Source organism: Mesocricetus auratus, unplaced genomic scaffold, assembly GCF_017639785.1.
Source record: "Mesocricetus auratus isolate SY011 unplaced genomic scaffold, BCM_Maur_2.0 Super-Scaffold_100676, whole genome shotgun sequence".
Taxonomy (NCBI): Eukaryota; Metazoa; Chordata; class Mammalia; order Rodentia; family Cricetidae; genus Mesocricetus; species Mesocricetus auratus.
The window spans coordinates 8,044,317-8,065,037 of record NW_024429266.1 but is presented as its reverse complement, the minus strand read 5'-3'; positions in this window follow the sequence as shown (position 1 = coordinate 8,065,037).

Here is a 20,721-nt window from a genome sequence, read left to right as displayed (position 1 = left end):
TGTGGTCACATTAGGGAGCACTCAAGGGGGTCTTGATGGGTCACTACCTGGAACATGAAATGACACAGAAAGCTCTAAGCAAGTCTGGCACCTAAGGACCAGTTACATGGGTCTTCTCATGTGAACATTTAAGGTCTCTAGATGATTCAAACCCAAGAGAGACTGCTGGGGAAATAAAGCCTTCATTGTGGTTTCCTTCAGGGTACACCTGATTAGTCATTTGCTGAGATCAAATTAAAAATGCTACAGGGCATTTTAATTGTGTGGCTCATATTTCCCCAGTGAATGAATGAGTTATGGAAATGGTAGGATTCTATTTTATTTTACATTTTGGCCGAGTTCACAGACCCTCAGCACCTAAAATGAGAGATGTTATATTGAATGTTTCTCCCCAAAATATTTTACACAAAACTTCAAAAGTCCCCATCTGTTTGGAGACTCCTGGCCTGTTCTCATGGCAGTAAGGTTTTGCAAAAGCAGAGCCACTTCTTGGCATAATGGTGGAGACAAGAGATCACCCACTCTTCGTTTATAAAAACTGTCAAAACTGAGGGGTTTTTCCCCTGTGAATTGAAAACGATCTCTAAGAGAAACACACCGGGTGAGAATCAGCAGAAGAATAATTGACTGAAGGAGAGGCATTGGCATCACGTGAAAGAGAATGTTGAAAGAAGTTGCATATTAGTCTATAAAATTATAATAAATTACCCATTGCTTTTAAATATTCTATCATCAATGCCTTGAATGGTGGTTGTGTGAAACAGCCTTCCATTACTGTAACAAATGCCTGAGATAATCTACTAGAAGGAGAGACTTGTTCTGGTCACACTTTCAGGATTTTCCTTTTGGCTTGTGCTTAGACAACATCATCTGATAGAGTGGAGTGAGGGAAGCCACTTGCCTTAGTGCCTGGACAGGAGGGAAGAGAAGTCAAGATCCTTTCACCACCTTCCATAACCTCAGACCTCCCTTTGGGTCCTCCCTGTTACAGTTCCCACCACCTCCCAATCACACCTTGGGTCCTCCCTGTTACAGTTCCCACCACCTCCCAATCACACCTTGGGTCCTCCCTGTTACGGTTCCCACCACCTCCCAATCACACCTTGGGCCCTCCCTCTTACAGTCCCCACCACCTCCCAATCACACCTGGGTCCTCCCTCTTACAGTTCCCACCACCTCCCAATCACACCACTCTGAGGAAGCAGCTTTGGATATATGCACATTTGGTAGACAAGCCAGCTCAAACCTACAGCAGTGGTAATCTGTGACAGTCTTGTGTTTCTAGATTTTATTTCCTCCATTTAGAAGCCAAAGTTCTTGGGGCTTTGTATTTCTGAAACAATGTATATAAGTAAAACCAGGCAACATACAAGGATCAGGGGCCAGGTGGTTTTGTACAACTTTTCTTAATTTTATCTTGAAATGTTTGTTCTCCCCACTGCAGTCAGGCATTCTGATCCATATATCTCCTGTATTCGTCTAACTTTCCAAAATTATGTGTAAATAAAGGATAAACTCCCTCCTATTTGCAACCAAATTATGAAAGCAATATGTTTGCAGTTAGCTGGAGCTGAGGCATGTTAAATCCAACCACAAAGGCCGTGATGAGGCAGGAGTCCACTGGAAGGGATGCAAAGCTTCCTGGTAGGTGACTGCCTAACCCAAGTGACCTGAGGGATTTGCCTGCCCAATCAATTATAGTGGATAAAGTGATACCGTGTTTGTACAGATTTAGAGAAAAATACAAAAAAAAGATAGATTTTCTTTTGTCTGCTCTTAAATTATGGTAAAACTTACCATCTTAACCAATGTGAAATGCACCATCCCATGGTGTTAAAATTTTCACAGTATTATGCAACAAAAGTCTAGAACTTCTTCTCATCACTAAACACTGAGCACCTTAACCTATACCCCATGCCTGTGGCAACCTCAATTCTCCTTTCTACTTCTGTAAGTTTGGGTTCCTCATAGCAGTAGACTCACGCAATATTTGCTTTTGTGTGACTCTGTACACATAGCTTCAGGATCCACTCATACCATGCTGCGTGCCCTAGTCCCTTCCTCTCTCGGGCTGAATAACATTCAGGCAAATGTCCACACGGTGTTGTGTTTGTCACTCACCTGCTGATGGACTTTTGAGTTAAAACTGACCTGTGGATGGGCAATTGCATGGGTTCATGCTTGGCTGTCGTGAAAACTACTGCTGTGAACATGAGTGTGATAATGTCTGCGTGAGTCCCGGCTCTCTGTTCCTTTGGCCATCTACCCAGAAGTGTCCTGCTGTTACATGGTGGCTTTACATTTAATTTCTGAGGAACCACCAAACCATTTCCCCCAGAACTGACAACACTGCCATGAAAAAATACTGTCCCTATATTTTATGTCACAAAGGGCAAGCTGGAAATAAGTATCCCATACTGAATTTTCCAAGAAATGACCTGGCACAGCCCAACTGATATGTGTACTTTGATTTTTCAAAATTCAGACGTCTGCATCATTAAATTCTGTTGCCCAGTTTTATGAAAATGAAGTGAGTAGAACCCTGTTTGTAGGCCAAATTCAAGGTCCACTCATCCAGAAATCTAGGTTATAACACTGGAGAGCCAGTGTTTATGCAGAAAACTATAAAAAGAGCATGGCTTCTATATGTATTAACTCTGCCCTGGTCCGCCTCTGCATTGCCTAGTGTGTATTCCTTTCTGAAGATCCTAAGCAATTTTACGAGTTCTTTGTTCTCCATGCATAGTCTGTTGCCCCAGTTAACATGCTAAGTATGAGAAAGGTCGGCATGTGGAAAGGCACTATTTTGAACTCAAAACTCACACACAAAGTTGCCAGCACTATGCATGGCACCCAGTCAAACTGAATTTTAGATAACAGCAACGAAAAATGTGTTGGGCTAAGTATGCCCCATGCAACAGTGGAGAGATACTTATGCTAAAACATTCTGCAACGTTGATCTAAAACTCAAATTTAACTGTATATTCTGCTTTCTTTTTGCTCACTAAATCTAACACACCTAGGGTGTTCACACCCATGCACAGGCAGAAAAGAGGACCAAATGGAAATGTGGCGTCACTAGGGGGCGCTGTACGAAATGAGAGTGAGGCCATTCTGGAAATGAAGAGCTCCTCCAACTCTCCGCCTTATACTATAGACAGTGAAGGCCACAGGAGGCTCACTCAGACCCCCAGAAATGGTGGGGACCAGCCAAGCTCCCAGGGTCATGGCATACAGTCAGGCTCACATTCAACTGCCCAATCCACAAAAGCAGAAGCTATAGCTGACTGTTTGGACACTGACCACAACAACCACAAAGGGAGAGTGTGACCAGCTTCCAAGGACGTCTGAGCTTTCCAGGTACCCTGCCAAAGAAAGACACGCTGGCTATTTGAAAGCGAAGGATCCAGCAGCTCAGGCTAGAGCCCTCGTTTAATCTCATTGCTATGGCTCATTTGTTACCCGACCACCAGCATGCATACATACACAAACACATACACAGATTCGCAGGGAACATTCCAGGCTAACTGGACTTCTGCAGAACAGAAAACACATTGCCCGTGCACTCTCTTCAATTTTCCAAAGTAGTTGGCCACGTGTTCTACTCTGTCCTTTACAGTTTGCCTTCCAACCCAGACATCCTTGACTCAGGCACCTCAATGAGACACCCATCAGTCTGTGTCCCCCACCCAGTATTCCAGGTATCAAAGGAAATACTTCAAAGTTAAAACACATCAGTGATTCCAAAAACAATAAACCCAGTCAGAGCCAAAAACTAAAGTACAGATAAGTCTTGATAAATACCAAGTATCCATTCTGAACACAGCACTATAGTTTCCGGAATTTCCCTTTCTGTATTCTTAGGAGCCATAAGAGACTTGAAGAGCTAATGCTCACTTCACATCTGGCCTCTGGCTCCAGACTTCATCTATTCTCTTCCCTCAAAAGCCCCATAGCTTGAAAATGGGGCACAGACAGTCTGAGATGCTATTTACCTCCTCCACCTACATTTCCTCAGATAACAGAAATCCACCGGAAGTCAGAGTGCCGCCATTAAGCAGGCCAAACACTTACTGCACTGGGGTCTTTCTCATTAGAGGAAGAAAACATAAAAATATAAAATCATAGGCTTACAGACTGATGTGAGCCACATGCTGGGCACAAAACCCCAGGCTTTGGGTTTATTCAGCAGAGGACAAATACTGGCTGGCTAGTGTGAAAATGGCTCGCACTGCATTGCTCAAATTTATTATTCTTGGGAACAAAACCAGAAAGTGCAAACTGAAATGGGCTTAAAAATATTTAAGCCTGATTCAACTCTCCACTGAGAGGGCTGAGAATTTATGGTAATAGAGCAGAAAACAACTGCCCAGAGAGGTTTTATAACCCTGTCCATGTGCAGTGATTGCCTATATGATGGGATTGGAGGGTTCTGCACAACAGCTTCCAGTAGTGAACGAACCATTTGTGCCAGATGTTGAATTAACAAAGGCATATATGAAAGTTTATGAGGAAGAGAAAACACACACACACTTACAGATGCCATATCATTGTGATTCGTATCTTAGCTCAGAAATCTTGCTGTAATGCAACGTTAGTCAATAAGTTCTGCTCAACATCATTTTTGCTGTTGGAAAAGCGGACCCAGTTCTGCAGCCAATGCACCGGCAAGGCCAGTTAGCTTTTGTGTAGCGTTTTGTCGTTAGAAGCTGACTCGTATGTGTCACATCCCTCACGGCTTGGTCCAGGAAACTTGACTGTTTTAGCAAGTAAAGGATAGAGATTAGTGCATAAAAGTTAGGGTCATTGGAAGCATGTTCACTTTGAGGGAGCGGCACCAACTGTGCAGCCACCCAACCCGGAACCTCAGCACGTTTATTCTGTACTGCACAGGGGAAGGGGTTAGCTCTTCTCCTTCCAGGATCTCTGTAGGTGAGCAGTCTCAGACTGCAGGCATCCAGGAGGAAGTTGTGGTTGCTAGTTTTTGCACACACTGATCTGACATTTTAGAACACTTGTACTGAATTTGACCTAAGGATGCTTTCCCAGTTCCCGTGGGTCTGCAGCAGCAGTCCTTGTGAATGATACATGTCCCCCTGGGGCTTCATCCACTCCTTACGCTTCCCTCCGGGCTTCCTGAGCTCCCCACATTGGTGCACATTTCTTCTTTGATTCTCAGGGTATGCATGTTGAGGTAGGTGGACAATATTATTGCTGTTTTGTGTTTGAAGCAACTAAACAACTATCCTCCAGACCCATTCCCACCTCATTACTGTGACCTCTGCTGCCCAGTTTCTCTGCCCAACTCCTGTCCCTTGCACTAAAACAAAACAAACAAAAACACCTGAAGTTCTCTATGTTCAGCATCAAGCTCATGTGTCTTGTCTCCCTGGCTAAGTTTCCTCTTAGTGAAGGCCTCGTTTCCCTATGGAGTCTTTGAACATGTGAAGTCTCAGCTAAAAGCATGAGGAGACTCAATCCAACCTGTTGGAACACATGTATCTTCTCTTCTACGCCACCACACGTTCCTTCCTGTGTGTCCCCTAAAGCAGCATTATTGCACTTGGCGGTAACAATTTCCTTTGTGGTCTGTCTTCCCCACTAAGTTTTAGATCCCAAGAAGGAAGAAATCATGCCCAGAGCTGAAAAGATATAGGTACTTAAGAAATATCCGTGAAGGGGATGAACAGGGCAGCCTTCTAGGCTCACTGAGGGCAACTGTTCCATGTGGAGCTCAAGTCCTTGCCTCTATAGAGGGTCATTTGTTGGTAGGGCTGACTAGCATATATGTTATGGTGAAAAAGAGTAATAGCCACGTTAGTGACCATGAAGAATCATCAGGAAAATCATTAGTCAATAAAAGGCTAAACTTATTAGGTAAAGTTGGGATGGACCACCATGTTCACAATACACCAAAGTCACACTTTTAACTGCATCCCTGTGGAAATGCATCTCTGGCATGGAAAACAGACTGTGCAACCCAAACATTAGCCGCCACTCACCTTAATAGGCACCAAACTGAGCCTGAGTTCTGTCTCTCCCCTCAATTAAATATCGTGTGCTAACACAAAAAACAACACAGCTGGCTCACACACCAAATTCCATGAGGTCTGAACACCTGTGTTCGCCCCTCAGCAAGGAGACAAGTGCTCTGATGTGGTCTCACCACGCATTCAACCAAATTAGTCAATGGTTTCTGCTAATACCAAAGGTGTGTTTGACGTGAGTGTTTTTCTGTTGCTGTGACACCATCTCTTCTGATATATGTCTTTCTCCTCTGTGATCCTCCATGCTCTCCTAAGTTGATGTCCTCTCAGCCAAGTTTTCTGACTGATTCTCCCTTGTTCTGCCTACTCAAACAGAAACGTGATTTAAAAAAAGAAACAAAGCAAACAAACAAAAACCCTATCCTTCTCAATCCTGTTCAGTAACTGCCTTCCCTCTTGTCCTGTTTCATTTCTGTTGCTGAGATAAAACACCCTGACAAAAAGAAACTTAGGGAAGGAAGGGGTTTACCTGAGTTTACAACCCCAGGTTATATTCCCCCATTGCAGGGAAGTCAGGGCATCGGGGATTAGCAACAATTGGTCATCCCACATGCCCAGTCAAGGACAGAGAGACACTAATGCACGGGTTCTCACCTCTCAGCTTGATTCTCCAGTTACACAGTTCAGGACGCCCTGGACGGTGTTATCCAAGAGCCCTGGGTCTTCTCACACTGGTTGACTTAAATCTGTCTCCCATAGACTGCCCACAAGCCAACCCAATGTAGACCCTACTTCACTGAGACTCTTTCTTCACTATTGTAGGTTGTGTTGACAAGTAAAAAAACCAGTATTTCACTTGCTGATAGAGCTGAGTTGTCCCACTCTGAGCAGATGGGTCCGTGTCAACTCTGCTTTCCCTCTACCCACAGATCTACCACTTAAAACAAGCTCGCCAACCAGAAATGATCTTAAATCTCCCCTTCAAATCTGGAATCGAAAGTTCTGAGAATGTAGTTTCTCCCTTTCATGGGAAACAAATGCTAAATCTCCCTGTATCCTTGAAAGGGAGAAAAACTCCATTCTAGTCCTAAGAAAGTAAGAATAGGAGGAGAATGGCCCTTCTGTCCTCTGCTCACTTCCTAAGCATTGAAGAGGGAGGTAGCGGGCAGGCAAGGATGGAGGAGGGAGCACAACGCCATAGCTTTGCCCCTTCCGACAGATTCTAGTCCCTCCATGTGCAAGCAGCTCTTCTCCATGCTCAGCACACTTGGTCAGGAGCACAGCCAGGCAGCCTCATGGTGCTGGGCAAGGGAACTGGCTCCACCCAGGGGGAAGCAGCTTGAAACCCTGCCTACAGCCTGGTCCTCTCAGCCATGTTTTCCAACCTTCCGTTTCCAGTGGGGGGGGGCTGACTGCTCATTTATCTTACCCCACTGTCCATCTGGCCTGAAATTCAAAAGGAGACAGAGTGTGATTAATTACCAAATTTCAACAAATGTCTAATTTTCTGCTTCTCAAGGCCTTTGGCTGGCTGCACAGCCTACATCTTAATAACCCCTTGAAAAACAATAAAACTTAGAAAGCAGGCATTGGTAATGTCACACAACATGGTATTAATCCTGGTATTTACAGGACTGACCTTGAGCTAAACAAATTCATTTCTTTTTGCATCGGTTGTCTATTTTCAAACCAGAACCCCCCAAATCGCTACCTCATTGTATCTTCCCGAGAATATAGTGAGTTCATTCCATTCAGCTTATAGCATGAGATCTGATGTGGACAGAGGGGTCTCTGTTGGAATCTTACTTCTGTTACTAACAAATTTGACGATGCCCTCTCTAAGCACCCGTAAAGATAGAGCCATTGAAAGAACACAGTGTGTTACTGCAAAAGCATGCAACTTCTTCCCAGTAGAGAATGTTACTGTCTAAAGTAAATATCCTGGGTGGCTCAGATTCCCCAAACATGGTTCAGCCACGTCTATCTGTCCTCTTGGGACCTGCTTTTGTGATAACACCAAGGAAACTGTTAATCTCCATCTTTGATCATAAGGAAAAAGGAGTAACACAGCTCCTAAGTCACCTGTCCCAGAAGTAAATGCACCTTGAGACTGTGTGACTATCCTGTCAAGCTAGTAGTGGGAGTCTCTTGAAAACAAATCTAAGGGCTCTTGGTAGCCTAGATAAAGAACAAACACTGGCCAAGTGGGGTACCTTGTGTTTGAACAGCCACCTTTGAAAGGCAGGAGTGTCCCTTGCATACTTTCTCCTCCTAGAAACTGAGCTGATGGCTATTTAGTATTCCTTTATTCTTCCTCATGTGCGAGTCCCTCTTCCCTCTCAGCTTCGTCTCTCTCTGCTTGTCACCGCTTCAGACTCCACAGACAGTAAAAGCTCTCCTTTGTTCCTACTATTTTGGGCTCCCTCCTTATCTCTGGGCTGGTGTTTGTTCCTTCCTTGCTCAGTAGTCTTAGCATCAAGTTTGAAATCCCTAGACTCCCTGGAGCCACCCTGTTGAATCCCAGGAGCACTAAAGGGTCCTTTCTCTTGCTCTTTCTTGCAGTGTTTTCTGTTGTTCTTGTGAAGTTCAAATGCCTAAGACAAAGGAATTCTTTCCTCTAGAAGGGCTCAAAGACCATTTTTGCCCTAACCAAATGCTACATCCCGTGAAAGGAACTGGCTGGGTGTTACAAGGCATCAACATTGAGAAATGGGGATTTCAGGGCTAGAGGGACAGCTCAGTAGTTAAGAGCACTGACTGTTTTTGAAGAGGATTCAGGCTGCATTCCCAGCATACACATGGCAGCTCACAAACACCCCTAACTCCAGTTCCGAAATATCCTATGCCCTCTTCTGGCTTCCATGAGCTCCAAGCACACACACGGTATGTAGGCATACATGCAGAAAACATCCTTGCAATACAATAAAAATAATAAAATTAAAATAAAGAAATAGTAATCTCTTCAGTATTCTTTGAATGCAGAACTAATCTAATCTCTTTGTGACCAGATGGTTGATTAAACTCTCTTACTTATTATTTACTTATTCTTAGTCATTTTTATCTTGATGATGCCCAAGTAGAGAGAATAGCCTTTCTATCCCTAATTATCAATCAAATTGTCCGTGAAAATAGAGTAAAACCACACCTTGGCAAAGTTAGTGTTTCCCTACTAGTGTCTGTTTCCACCAGAGACACCTACAGGGTAGGACACACCAGCCATACGGTTTCATAGAGCCAAAGCTCCTGTACCATGGCAACTTGTCTAGCATGCCTGTGAAGATGATGCAAATCACCAGCTTTCCTCTATCAAGTTTTTGTTTTGTTTTGATACTAGAGATAGACAGAACCTTGTGTCTGCTAGCCAAGTGCTCTATCACTGAGCTATATGCTCAGCACTCAATATCTAGCCCTAAGTGAATCTTACAAATCCCAGTGTGAAGACAACCCTGGCTTGCCAAATGGACAAACTAGTTGTCTTTGCAGAGGATGGAGGCCCCAGGAGTGTACTGACCAGAATCTACACTTGAAGAGATAAGAAGTTACAAAGTGGGAACCTTGTCATCTTTCTATAAGAAATATGTGGTGCCCCATACATACTGAGGAGGGAATTTTTATTTACATACATTCTTGAACATTCTTTCTGAAGATTGCCATTTTCTGCAAAATGGAGGCCTGGTATGCTTAAATAACTTGATCTCCTAAGGCTTTTAGGGTGGCCCAACACCCTTTATCTTCCTTTCTTCAAATCCTAGAAATGAAATGTGCCATAGGCAGAAGCAGTGCCCCGCTCCTGGGCAGGTGGACAATCCTAGCCTGAGAGTACTACATCTTGACCCTCAGGCAACAGGAGATGGTCTGAGGGTCATGCTGGGCAAAGCTTGAGCAAAAGAGACCTGAAAGCCCACCCTCACAGCGACACACTTCCTCCAACAGGGCCACACCTACTCTATCAAAGTCACTCCTTGTGACCTTATGGGGGCCGACTACCTTCAGACTATCACAAGTCCTTTCCATGTACAGTTTCCCAACGCTGAGAGTCCATTATGGCAGGGATGCGTGACAGCAGACACGGAGGGGGACAAGAAACCGAGAGAGAGCATCTTCAGCTGTAAACATGAAGCAGAAAAAGCCAACTGTAAGTAAGCTGAGGCTATGGACCCACAAGGCCTTCCCATGTTGACATAAATCCTCCAGCAAAGCTGTGCCACCTCCCCAAATAGGGCTGGGAACCAAGTGTTCAAATACCCATTTCTCACTCAAACCACCACATATGGTGATTGTGAGTCCCATGAAGTTCACAATGGAGATTAACTGTCCCAGTCATGCAGACGGATGGAGTAGAAGGATCCATTTTTTGGCATAAATCATGTTCAGAAGATTAAGGTTCAACATTATCTTTTCTGTCAACCATGAAAGGAAAAGCTGGATTTCTAGTATAGTTTAAAGAATGATTCTCTAAGTGTGACCCTTACAACAGCAACAACAGCACCTAGAAATTTACTAGAAATGAAACTCCAGGCCTACGGAATCAAAATTACCCTGCAGGTAATCTAAGGCATGCTGCAGTCTAAAAACTGCTTAGTTTCAACTCCAGTATTCTGACAATTCCAACTCTTACTGGTCCAATGAGTTATTGAGATCACAAGGTCTGAGTTACTAACAATACTAACAATACTCAACCTTGTAGGAAAGCCGAAGAATCTTCTCCATTCTTGTGTAGCTGGACACAGACGGCAATCACTGGCCAGTCTGCATTAGCATGCAGTACCGTGCCACATTGTATAGTCCAGGCAGGCGCATGGAAAGCACCATGTGGCTGTTCCATCTGGTTCACAGATACCAGTCCATTGAAATTCAGGTGCGCAGAGAAAATGCATATTCAAGCCCCACTTCAAACTGCACAAAAGATCAATGGATTGCTGAGCAACTATGGCAGCCAACAGCTGGCCTGATGCTAATCCCCTGGAAACAGAGTGGATCTGTTAGAGAAGCATAGAGGACACAGAATGAAACACAGAATCACAAACAACTCCAGACTCTCCACGTAATTGCCTTTGGCTGCAAACCAAAGGCTTGCGTGCTCCGTGTGGGAAGTACTTTAGGTCATGAATCAAGCCATATATTTGTGCCCAGAGATACGGATCTCCACATTAAAAGGTTCCAGCCCCAGGGTCTGGGCAGAGAACACTGTGGGCTCGGGGTTGCAGCAGACAAGCACTGTGTCTTGGACATGGCATGGGCAGAAAGGGTTAAAGGATAGACTTGGTCCCCAGAATGCTAGTTGTCAACTAGCCATCTGTTGAGTGGCTTCTGTGCATTCAAAACTCACGAAAACTAGGGGGTGACTAAAGCAGCACTTCTTTTGAGAAGCCCCAAATGAATGGGACGCCAAGAACAGCAAATAAACAATCAAAAAGGCACAAAAGGCAGAAACATGTAAATACAGATGAAAATGTCTTAATGAGCAAAGTTATCCAAGAAGTGACTAAAACCAGAGCATGCTAACAAAGGAAAATACAAGGAAGTTGGAAAATCTACAGAGGGTGAAGGATGAAATATTGTACAAAGGAAAATAGAGTTGAGATCATTAAAGGTAAAAAGGACAAATGACTTAAAGACAAATGAAAAAAAACAGTATAAACAAACAGCTCCTGAGAAGGTATGGGTGTGGTTAGTGAATCTGAGCAGGGCTTGAAAGCTATAATCTAAACCTTTATCTTTCTTGCCCAGACACTCAGAAGTCAACAAGAATTCTGGATAAAATGATGCCAAGGTGGAAACTGTATTGCAGATGATTTCTTGTCGTACTGCCATGTAAGAAGGACTAGAGGAGAAAGGACCTCAGCCCAGTGGGAGGGCCTACACTCCACTCTCATGTTGAAAGCAAGATCTCACCATCTTGCTTTGTGGTTGAAAGAATGGAGACAAAGGGAGACTGAGGAAATAGCTCTGAAGAGAGGAAATGGGTGGATGGGGGAAGTGTCAACAGCACTCAGGATTGATGACTTTTCCCAGCTACATAGGGTGTCACTAATAATAGGGAGCCCAGATTAACTGGAGTTTAATCTCACCCAGGTAACAGGATATTTGGTCCTTGCCAAAAGTTCCTCAGATGTTTCACTGAGTAGCCACTAACCAAGAATATTGGCACCAGGAAAACCGCAAGGATCACTGAGGGGCTGAGGATAAGAGTCTTGGAATTAGCATCATTAGTGAGTTGGATGCAAGTGACCTTCTGTATGGAGAAGGAAATGTGGGTTGGGACAAGAGACAGACATCATAGTTTAACCCATGAAATGTCTGCAAAGTTGTGTTAGCAGCTGTGTTTCCAAGAGCCCGCAGCTTCAACCAACAAAATGAAGATCTGGAGAACGTTGCTTTTGTGATTTATAGTAATGGGATGAGTTGTGGCTCAAAGAAATAGACAATCAGTGAGCCCCTGGTCAACATAGAACCTTGTCTATTGTCTTCCCTTCCCTGTCTTTCTGGTGAGCTTAGCTTCATCTTTAATACCTCAGTTCTGTCTCCAGATTTTTTTCCAACCACCTTTTCTGGTCTAACTTAAAATTGTGAGTGGTGTATTGTAGACAGAAATTTCTGTCTTGCCAGGTCTCACAACCATTTAGTCCCAAATAAATACACAGAGGCTTATATTAATTATAAACTATTTGGCTGATGGCTCAGACTTCTTATTAACTACTAACCCATTTCTATTAATTCTATGGTCTTGGCTCACCATAGAATGCCCAGGTGTCTTACCTACCTTCCCTGGTAGCCGCATGGCATCTACTTGGTTACTCACTCTCTGCATTCCTCTTCCCAGCCTTCTCCTAGTCCAGTAGTCCCACCTATACTTCCTGCTTGGCTACATCCTGCCAGTCCATTGGCCAAAACAGCATTTTTCACCAGTCAATAAGAAAAACATATATTCACAGCATGCAGAAGGACATCTCCTATCATAGTATTTTTCTCTTGTCTTTGCTCTACTTCAGACTGGATGCATCTTCCTGCCTGGTCCCCAATAATTGCATAGATAACTCAAGTCTGGCTTGCCCAAAGCAATAAAACCATACTACAAACATCTGGTGAGGTTTGTGGCACTGTTTACGGGAGTTGGTGCAGCCTTGTTGGAGAAAGTATTCCGCCACTGGGGGAAGGCTTTGAGAATTCATAACCTGACCTCATTTCCAGTTCTCTCTCTCGACTTTATATTTGTGATTAATGATAGCATGTTTCAGCTCTCTTCTCAGGCTGCCTGTATCATGTGTCCCCTACCATATAGACTCTCCCTCTGGAACTGTAAACCCAAATAAACCCTCTGTAAGTTGTTTTGGGTCATGATACTTTATCCCAGAAACAGACAAACAACTGCTACACCCATGAAGGTTTTTAACCACTAGAATTGATTTTTATTCACCAAACACAATAAGCTGAACCTATCCTGGATTTAGTAGATAAGGCTAAATTAGTCATCAGCATCAAGGAAGAATTCCCAAAAAGCTAAACATCTTGAAGTAAGACCCTCTTCTATATTCATTGCAAATTCTGTTTAACTGTTCTTAACTCTAGACATTCTCAAGTAATTAAGTGGTAAGAAGAAGAGATTGCATTGGTGGGTTAAGATTTACCCTGAGCAGAGGGTGATGGGGGAAGTCCTGTGTATATTTTTGTCTGATTGGTATAAATAAAGCACTGTTGGCCAATAGGGAAACAAGATAGGTGGGACTAGGATTTGAGGAGGATTCTGGGAAATGTACTCAAGAGAAGATGTCACCATGTGATCCCTGGGAAGAGAGGTCAGGTCAAGATGCTGTCCTTGGAAAGATAAGTCTTTATAGAAATATATATTAGTAGTCATGGGTTAATACTTAAGACAGAACTAGCCAATGAGAAGCCCTGGATATTGGCTGACAGCACTGTAACGAAGTCTCTGTGCGTTATTTAGGGTTGACATGGCACTGGGACCAGGCTGGTGGGAAGAACGCTCGTTACAAGTGGGGAAAGCTGTGGCTCATCAACCACAGAGGTAGCTGTAGGGAGTCTCTCAGATACTCCTAGTCCTGACCATGCTTGGTGGGACAGGCTTCCAATGCCACCTTCATTGTCTTCATAATGCCCCTCAGATTTTGCAAGCCTCATTTGTCTCTGTATTTCCATGGAATCATCAACAACGAGTAGTTAATAAGACAAAGCAAGCTGAGGATGGACAGGGATAGAAGACATGTGAGACAGAAGAGGAAGCTACCATGTGGACCCCAGGTTATTTCTGCACATCTTCAGTTCATTCGGAAATGTGTGAGCCTATTGATCATCCTAGCCTCCCGTCGACATTGCGTGTTGTTCGTTTTTTGGCAGAAAATACGATATTACTTTGTCTTACATATTGTAACATTTTTATATTACATGTAATTAGTTCTCTAGTTGATTTCTTCAAGTATGTCTTTCTAGTATGATGTCTGCTTGAAACAGAGCACTGGATCCTTTTGAGATAAAGTACTGATCACCCAATCACCTTACCTACACACTTCAGTGCCTTCTCATGGCTTGTAGGACAAGGACTCACAAAGCCAAGCAACATCTGGCTAACATCTATCACCTGCCATTGTCCATCTTCTTCTCTACACTCCAGAATTCGGAGATGCCTCCAAAATAAATTTTCTCACTTTAATGCATATTTTTAAAGAAATGGTTGTTTTATTACTATTTGAGGCTAAAAGACGTATCAGTGATTAAGAGTGCTTGCTGTTCTTTCAGAGGAACAAAGTTCAGTTCCCAGCATCCACTTCAGACTCATAACTGCCTGTCACTCCAGCTCCAGGAAATCTGATGCCCTTTTCTAGTTTCAAGATACACCGTATGCATTATGCATATTGACAGATAATTCTCTTTACTTTATAATAGTGTGTGTGTGTATGTGTGTGTGTGTGTGTGTGTGTGTGTGTATGCACATGCTCAGCCATGTGTGCAGGTACCACGGAGGCTAGAAGAGGGAAATAATTTGTTTATTTATTCACTCACTCATTCATTCACACACTTTCTCATCCATTCATTCATTTATTTGAAGAAGAGTTTTCTCATTTAGCCTGGGCTGGTTTCAAATTCCTATTCCTCTTATCATAACCACCGGTGTGCCGAGACCACAGACAAGCATTGCCACAACAGGCTTATTTTTATGTACATTTTAAAAGCTTTAAATGCTATTTTAAGTGCTATCTTTATCTTTGCCAGCATATTTTAAAATTTCCTGTATGTTGGTAAATTTTATTCCCCCGTCTCCAACATTTCCCCACTTTCTGTTACCTACAGAATCACTCCAATATTACAAAAGTTAAAAAGAAACTATCATAAGCACAATAGGTCTTGTCAAGTTTAAGTTCTGTAGTCTAATCTGGGTTTACTCCCTTTCTCTAAGTAGTTACATTCTGTAACTAGTCCTCTTTGGTGGGACAGGGACAGCAGCAGTACTCACTTCCTCTGATTATACAAGTAATGTAGGAAAACAAAACACAAACAAGCCTAGAAGTGTGTTTTAGAAGCATGAGACAGTCCATGATTCTAACACGCAGAGATAGACATAGACATCGCCCCAGCACCTCCACCTCCCCCACTCTGACCCCAGCCACCGCCATCTTGCACCAGACCACTGCAGCCACCCTCTGAGAGACCGTAGTTCACCATTTTTCTCCTTACAGGCCAGACAGCAATAGTCTCTTCCCTGCCAACACAGGAGCGTCTTTCCTGCACAAATGCTCCCTCCATGAGTTCTTGCCTGTCTGCTTCTCATGGGTAATGAGCCCATCTGGAGCAGCCCCTTCACCTGCTCCCACCCCGGAACACCCTCTGCTTTCCCTGCTCCATTCTCCCCAGCATCACACAGCACCGTGTGTGAGTATATGTGAGTATATGTACAGGGTGGATTGCACATGTGTTGTTGTCTGGTCCCATTCCTCGGTGGAAACTGCCATAAAGCAACTACTTGTCTTCAATCTATTACCATATTCCTTGGGTAATGGAGCCTAAAAAGTCAGACATCCTCAGTGAACACCTGCTGAGTGAATGAATGTGATTTGTATTATAGCCTCCTCCAGAAAAAGTGGTTGACGCTTCTGTTCTCCTGAAATGGTCACAATCGCACTTCTATATTTAGGGTATTTCCCACAGTCATCAGGGTTGGACGTATCTCTTCACAATGGGTGAGTTTCTGAATGGACTCCGACAAACACAATTGGCCTTCTGTGCATGCCTGGTTTTCATCAGCTTGAGAAGCTGCAACAAAATAGCCCAAACTGAATGTAATGGAAACTCAATTCTCATAGCTTTGGAGACCAAGAAATCCACAACCCAGGCAGCAATGAATCTGGCACACGGTGCAGGCCTGCTTCAAGGCTCAGAGCCAGAACTCGCTCATTCTGTCTCCTCACGATGGAAGGGGTGAGGCATCTGAGGCCTCCTTGATAAAAGCTCTGATCCCATTGTGAGAGGCCAGCTGCCAATCACCTAGCCACATACTAGAGCCCCAACTTCTCAAGGCATCACATTGGTGGTTAGGTTTCAACAATGGATTCTGATTCCAAAACAACAAGGATTTAGTCACTAGCAATGCCTTAAAGCAAGCTATATACTGTTTTGTGCATTCTTATCTCTGATGCAAGATCAGTGTCCTAAAAGCCAAAAGAATAAAAGTAATCATGAATAAACATGGCAGCAATTTGGAAGAATGTCTGGAAGACTCTTACCCTAGACTTTGTGGTATCCTTATTTCGATTGCTCTTTTGCAAGACTCTTGACTAGCCCAGAACTAGTCATTTGCTTCACTAAATAGTCCCAGCTGTTTAACTTCAAAACAGGCATTCTGCATTTCCCCAATAATAGATGACGATGGTGGTTGGTGCTAATGGCCGTGATGGCGGTGATGATGGTGGTGATGGTGACGATGATGACTGGGATGGTGATGATGATGGTGAGGAGGAGGAGGAGGAAAATAACAGTTATGAGCATTAAAATCACATTAACTCTCTGGTGGACACAGTTACGAGTCAGAACATTTACTGACCAGTGAGGTGTGTAACTGCTCTGACAGTGAGGAGCCAGCCAGTATGTGCTGAGTAGTTCAATATTGGTTTGTGCCTTCACTGTACTATTTGGCTTTTCTTTGAAATCTTATTCTAAGTCCAAAGCACACTTCATAAAAATTTGATTACAACCTTATGAAAATATTTAATGTCACAAATCAAGAATTTAAAAAACATACAATAAAGGAAATATAGCAATACTTCAACGTTTAAAGGAATTGGGAAATTGGCTTCCTCTACTGAAACATCTGTGTCCATAGCAACACAAAAGGTAAAAGGCCATCTAGTCAAATTCTGCAACTGACAGTCTCTTTAGACTTTGTTAATTTCAAGACGATTGCCTGGAGTGGTTTTGTCCTATGCGGTTTTACTGAATTGTGAGTGAATGCTATAAACAAGAGTTTGATGCTATTAAGGGAATGTGGCTGGCTGCCTACTCCATCCACATTCCCCCATTCCTCACTACTGAACCCAGACTTTGTCAAGACAGAAGTAATATTCACCTTTCCAGAATCTTTCTAGGCTCAATGTGGCTTTGTTACCCAGAATGAGGTAATGAAATTACAGCGACAGCCACAGAGTTATTTTCTTAATACAAAGGTCAAACTCATTTGGCCTTTGTATTCCCCTCAGCCCTTCCTTCTCCATCTGGAATATGCACACAATATAATGCCACATGGCAGAAGTGATGGGTTGAGGAGATGGAAAAGGACCGAGTCCTTAGGAGCGTCCTCTTGTGGCTCATGAGCTCTGAACTATACCACCCCAGGCACTCCCCCACTCAGCTGAGTGTGTGTGCAGTCTAACACATGGCAAGGCAATATTACAAGTTTCCAATGCCTCTTTTATGTGCAATTTGATGTGATTGCCATTGACGGATTAGAAGTAATAATTTCTTTCTAGATGGTCGTGCATTCTAGTCTTTACCCACCTGATCCATTGGCATGGCTATTTTTAACTGTAATTAACTTTATTTTTTTTCTTAAAATGTACATAATGCCATATCTTCACTGGCATAGGCCATGTGAATACAATTGTCACGTGACTTTTATCATCTTACAATCTAGACATTATTCACAAGTTTCCTATTTAAATATGATGGATTGGGGAGAGTGCATATCTCCGTTTTATCATCTATAATTATGTGGGGACATCAGTATCATCCATCTCATTAAGGCTGTTACTATGAGACAATGTGTAGGAAGCAATTTGGACAATGGTTTACCTAATAAGCTTTCGGCACTGATAACAGAGATACTGGTAACTGGCATGTCTCCATCCTTGCCTAGAGCAGATCGCTTTCAATCCTGTCTTTTTCACTCCCCCAGTCTCTCCGTCTCTGAAGCAGAGATTCTGCCTCCAGGCAGCCTACGGCTTACTGTTTCAGAGTGGCTTCCCCTGCAGTCACCTGGGGAATATCATCTCCCTCCCTTCTCTCCTCTTTCTGCAGGCACCACTTCTCATGTTAAGACTATAGGTACATGTGACCTAGATTGGAGAAAGGAGTCTTAGTTTCCATGACAATGAAGCCTATGTAGTTAGAAAATAAGATATATGCCTGCTTCTTTGACTGCCCACTTTATATTGCTATTTATATTATTTATTAATAATATTATTTGTCCCCACAGACACACCCGGGGGATAATTGGGTGCAAGCAAATCCTCCTCACTTGAAGTGTCTTCTTCCTAGATATGTCAGGTTGACAAGATTAGCCATCACATGCATACAGATAAATAGTCATTCTCACATATATCCACACTCATACATACACAAGTAATCATGCACACATAAACATACTGCCCTGTGTAATACAATATACACTCACATATGCACATACATGCTCACACATACTCAGAAAGGTACCAATATATATAGCACAGTTACACACACACTCCACACATACTAACTTATGCACACAATTTAGTTTGGCCTGGCCACACAGAGAAATTTCCCAGGTCCTTGCTGATGTGAGCCTTGCTCCCTCCAACACCTGACCCTCTTTCCGGGGGCCATGCTCCTCCCTTCCCTCCAACTCCTCAAAGCAGTCCCTGGAGTTAGCCACTACCTCTTCTTCACAATGTATTTAGGCTTCGGCTGGAGCAGGAGCCCCAGAAGACTTTTCAAGGCACTAGGCTGTAGGAGTGAACCCCACAAAGTTATCTGCCCATGAGGGTGGGGACAAGTAAATTAGCACAGGTAGAGATAAAAGGAAGTGAAAGGGAAAAGGACCTCCTCTTTTGGAAGCCGGCCATGCTTCTAGCTTGCGTGACTCTCTCTCTCTCTCTGGTAAATAAATATATTGGATCCCCTATAGCATCAGCTATCATCATTATTAGGTGACATTTCCATGCAGTGGCCTTTAAAGGGCAAACCTGCACACCTGTCTATGAGCCTTCTGAAAACACCTTTTGATCTAGGACAGTTGCTTCTACAATTCAGAAGTTCTCAACATGTGGGTCGCGACCCCTTCCTCTGTCTTCAAAAATATTATTACGATTCATAACAGTAGCAGAATTATAGTAACAAAGTAACGAGGAAAATAACTTTATGGTTGGGTCACCATAACATGGGTCGCAGCATTGGGAGACTTGAGAACCAGTGCTCTAATTGGTCTTTGATAGGAAACCAAAAAGATGAAAGCAGAAGAGTGGCCTTTTATTCCAGGAGTTTTTAAAACATAAGCCACAGTTAAGGACAGACCCCACGCCCAGCAGTGGACAGCCAACACTAAGCAAGCAGTGGCATTTCTGAAGGTCTCCTAATACTTTGGGTGTGCATCTGGGGCTCTGTTGTTTGCTTTCGTTTGCTTGCTTTGCTTTGCTTTTCCTTACAGGTCTTTTGCTTATATATGATGGCTTCTGGAGTTGTGTTTTTATGAAATTACTGTGCTGGTGATCATGTGTGTCTCTGCATCTGCTTGTGTTTCCCGAGCCTTTTCTCTGGCTCTTTTTCTCCTGGAAACTAGTTTACTTTGTCCTAATCTGGTTGGTTTGTTTTCATTTTATCTTTTATTTTATTTTAATTATCTCTTAGATGCCTGTTTATATTCTAATGAGAGGGTATATATTTGGGCAGATGGGGAGTTGGGAGGAAGATGTGGGAGGAGCTGGGGGAGGGGAAAACTGTAGTCAGAATATGTTCTATGAAAAACATATTTTCAATTTTTAAAAAACTTGAAAAAAGGAAAGATTGAAAAAAAATGATGAAACAAACATCCTGTTTTGTGGGCTTCTCCACCAAGTGGGTCTCGGACAGATGGCAGACAATCCTGTTCAGTCCCTGCTTGAGATGGGTCAGTCAATAGCTGGGCACCGTGCTCTGTACCCGTCTCTGTTCTGACAGTTCCCACTTTTTTTTTCTTTCCCACGGCCAACACGAGGAAAATGGACTTTGGGTCAGGTAATGTAAGCAACAGACCACAAGATGATTGCCAAATATGTAACCATCCAATCCACTCCAAAGGAAAAAATTCATTAAAGTTAGCATCGAATGCAAAATGCTTGTTTGGACATCCAGATGCCGGAAAGTGCCGCATCCTGATTAGCTGGATCACTCAGTTCTTTCCCATCGTCCTTCCTGATTTTGACTGCAAGTCAAGTTTTGGGGAAATTCTTTCCCATTACTGTCTACTGATCACATCACTAAGGCATTTAAAGATCCG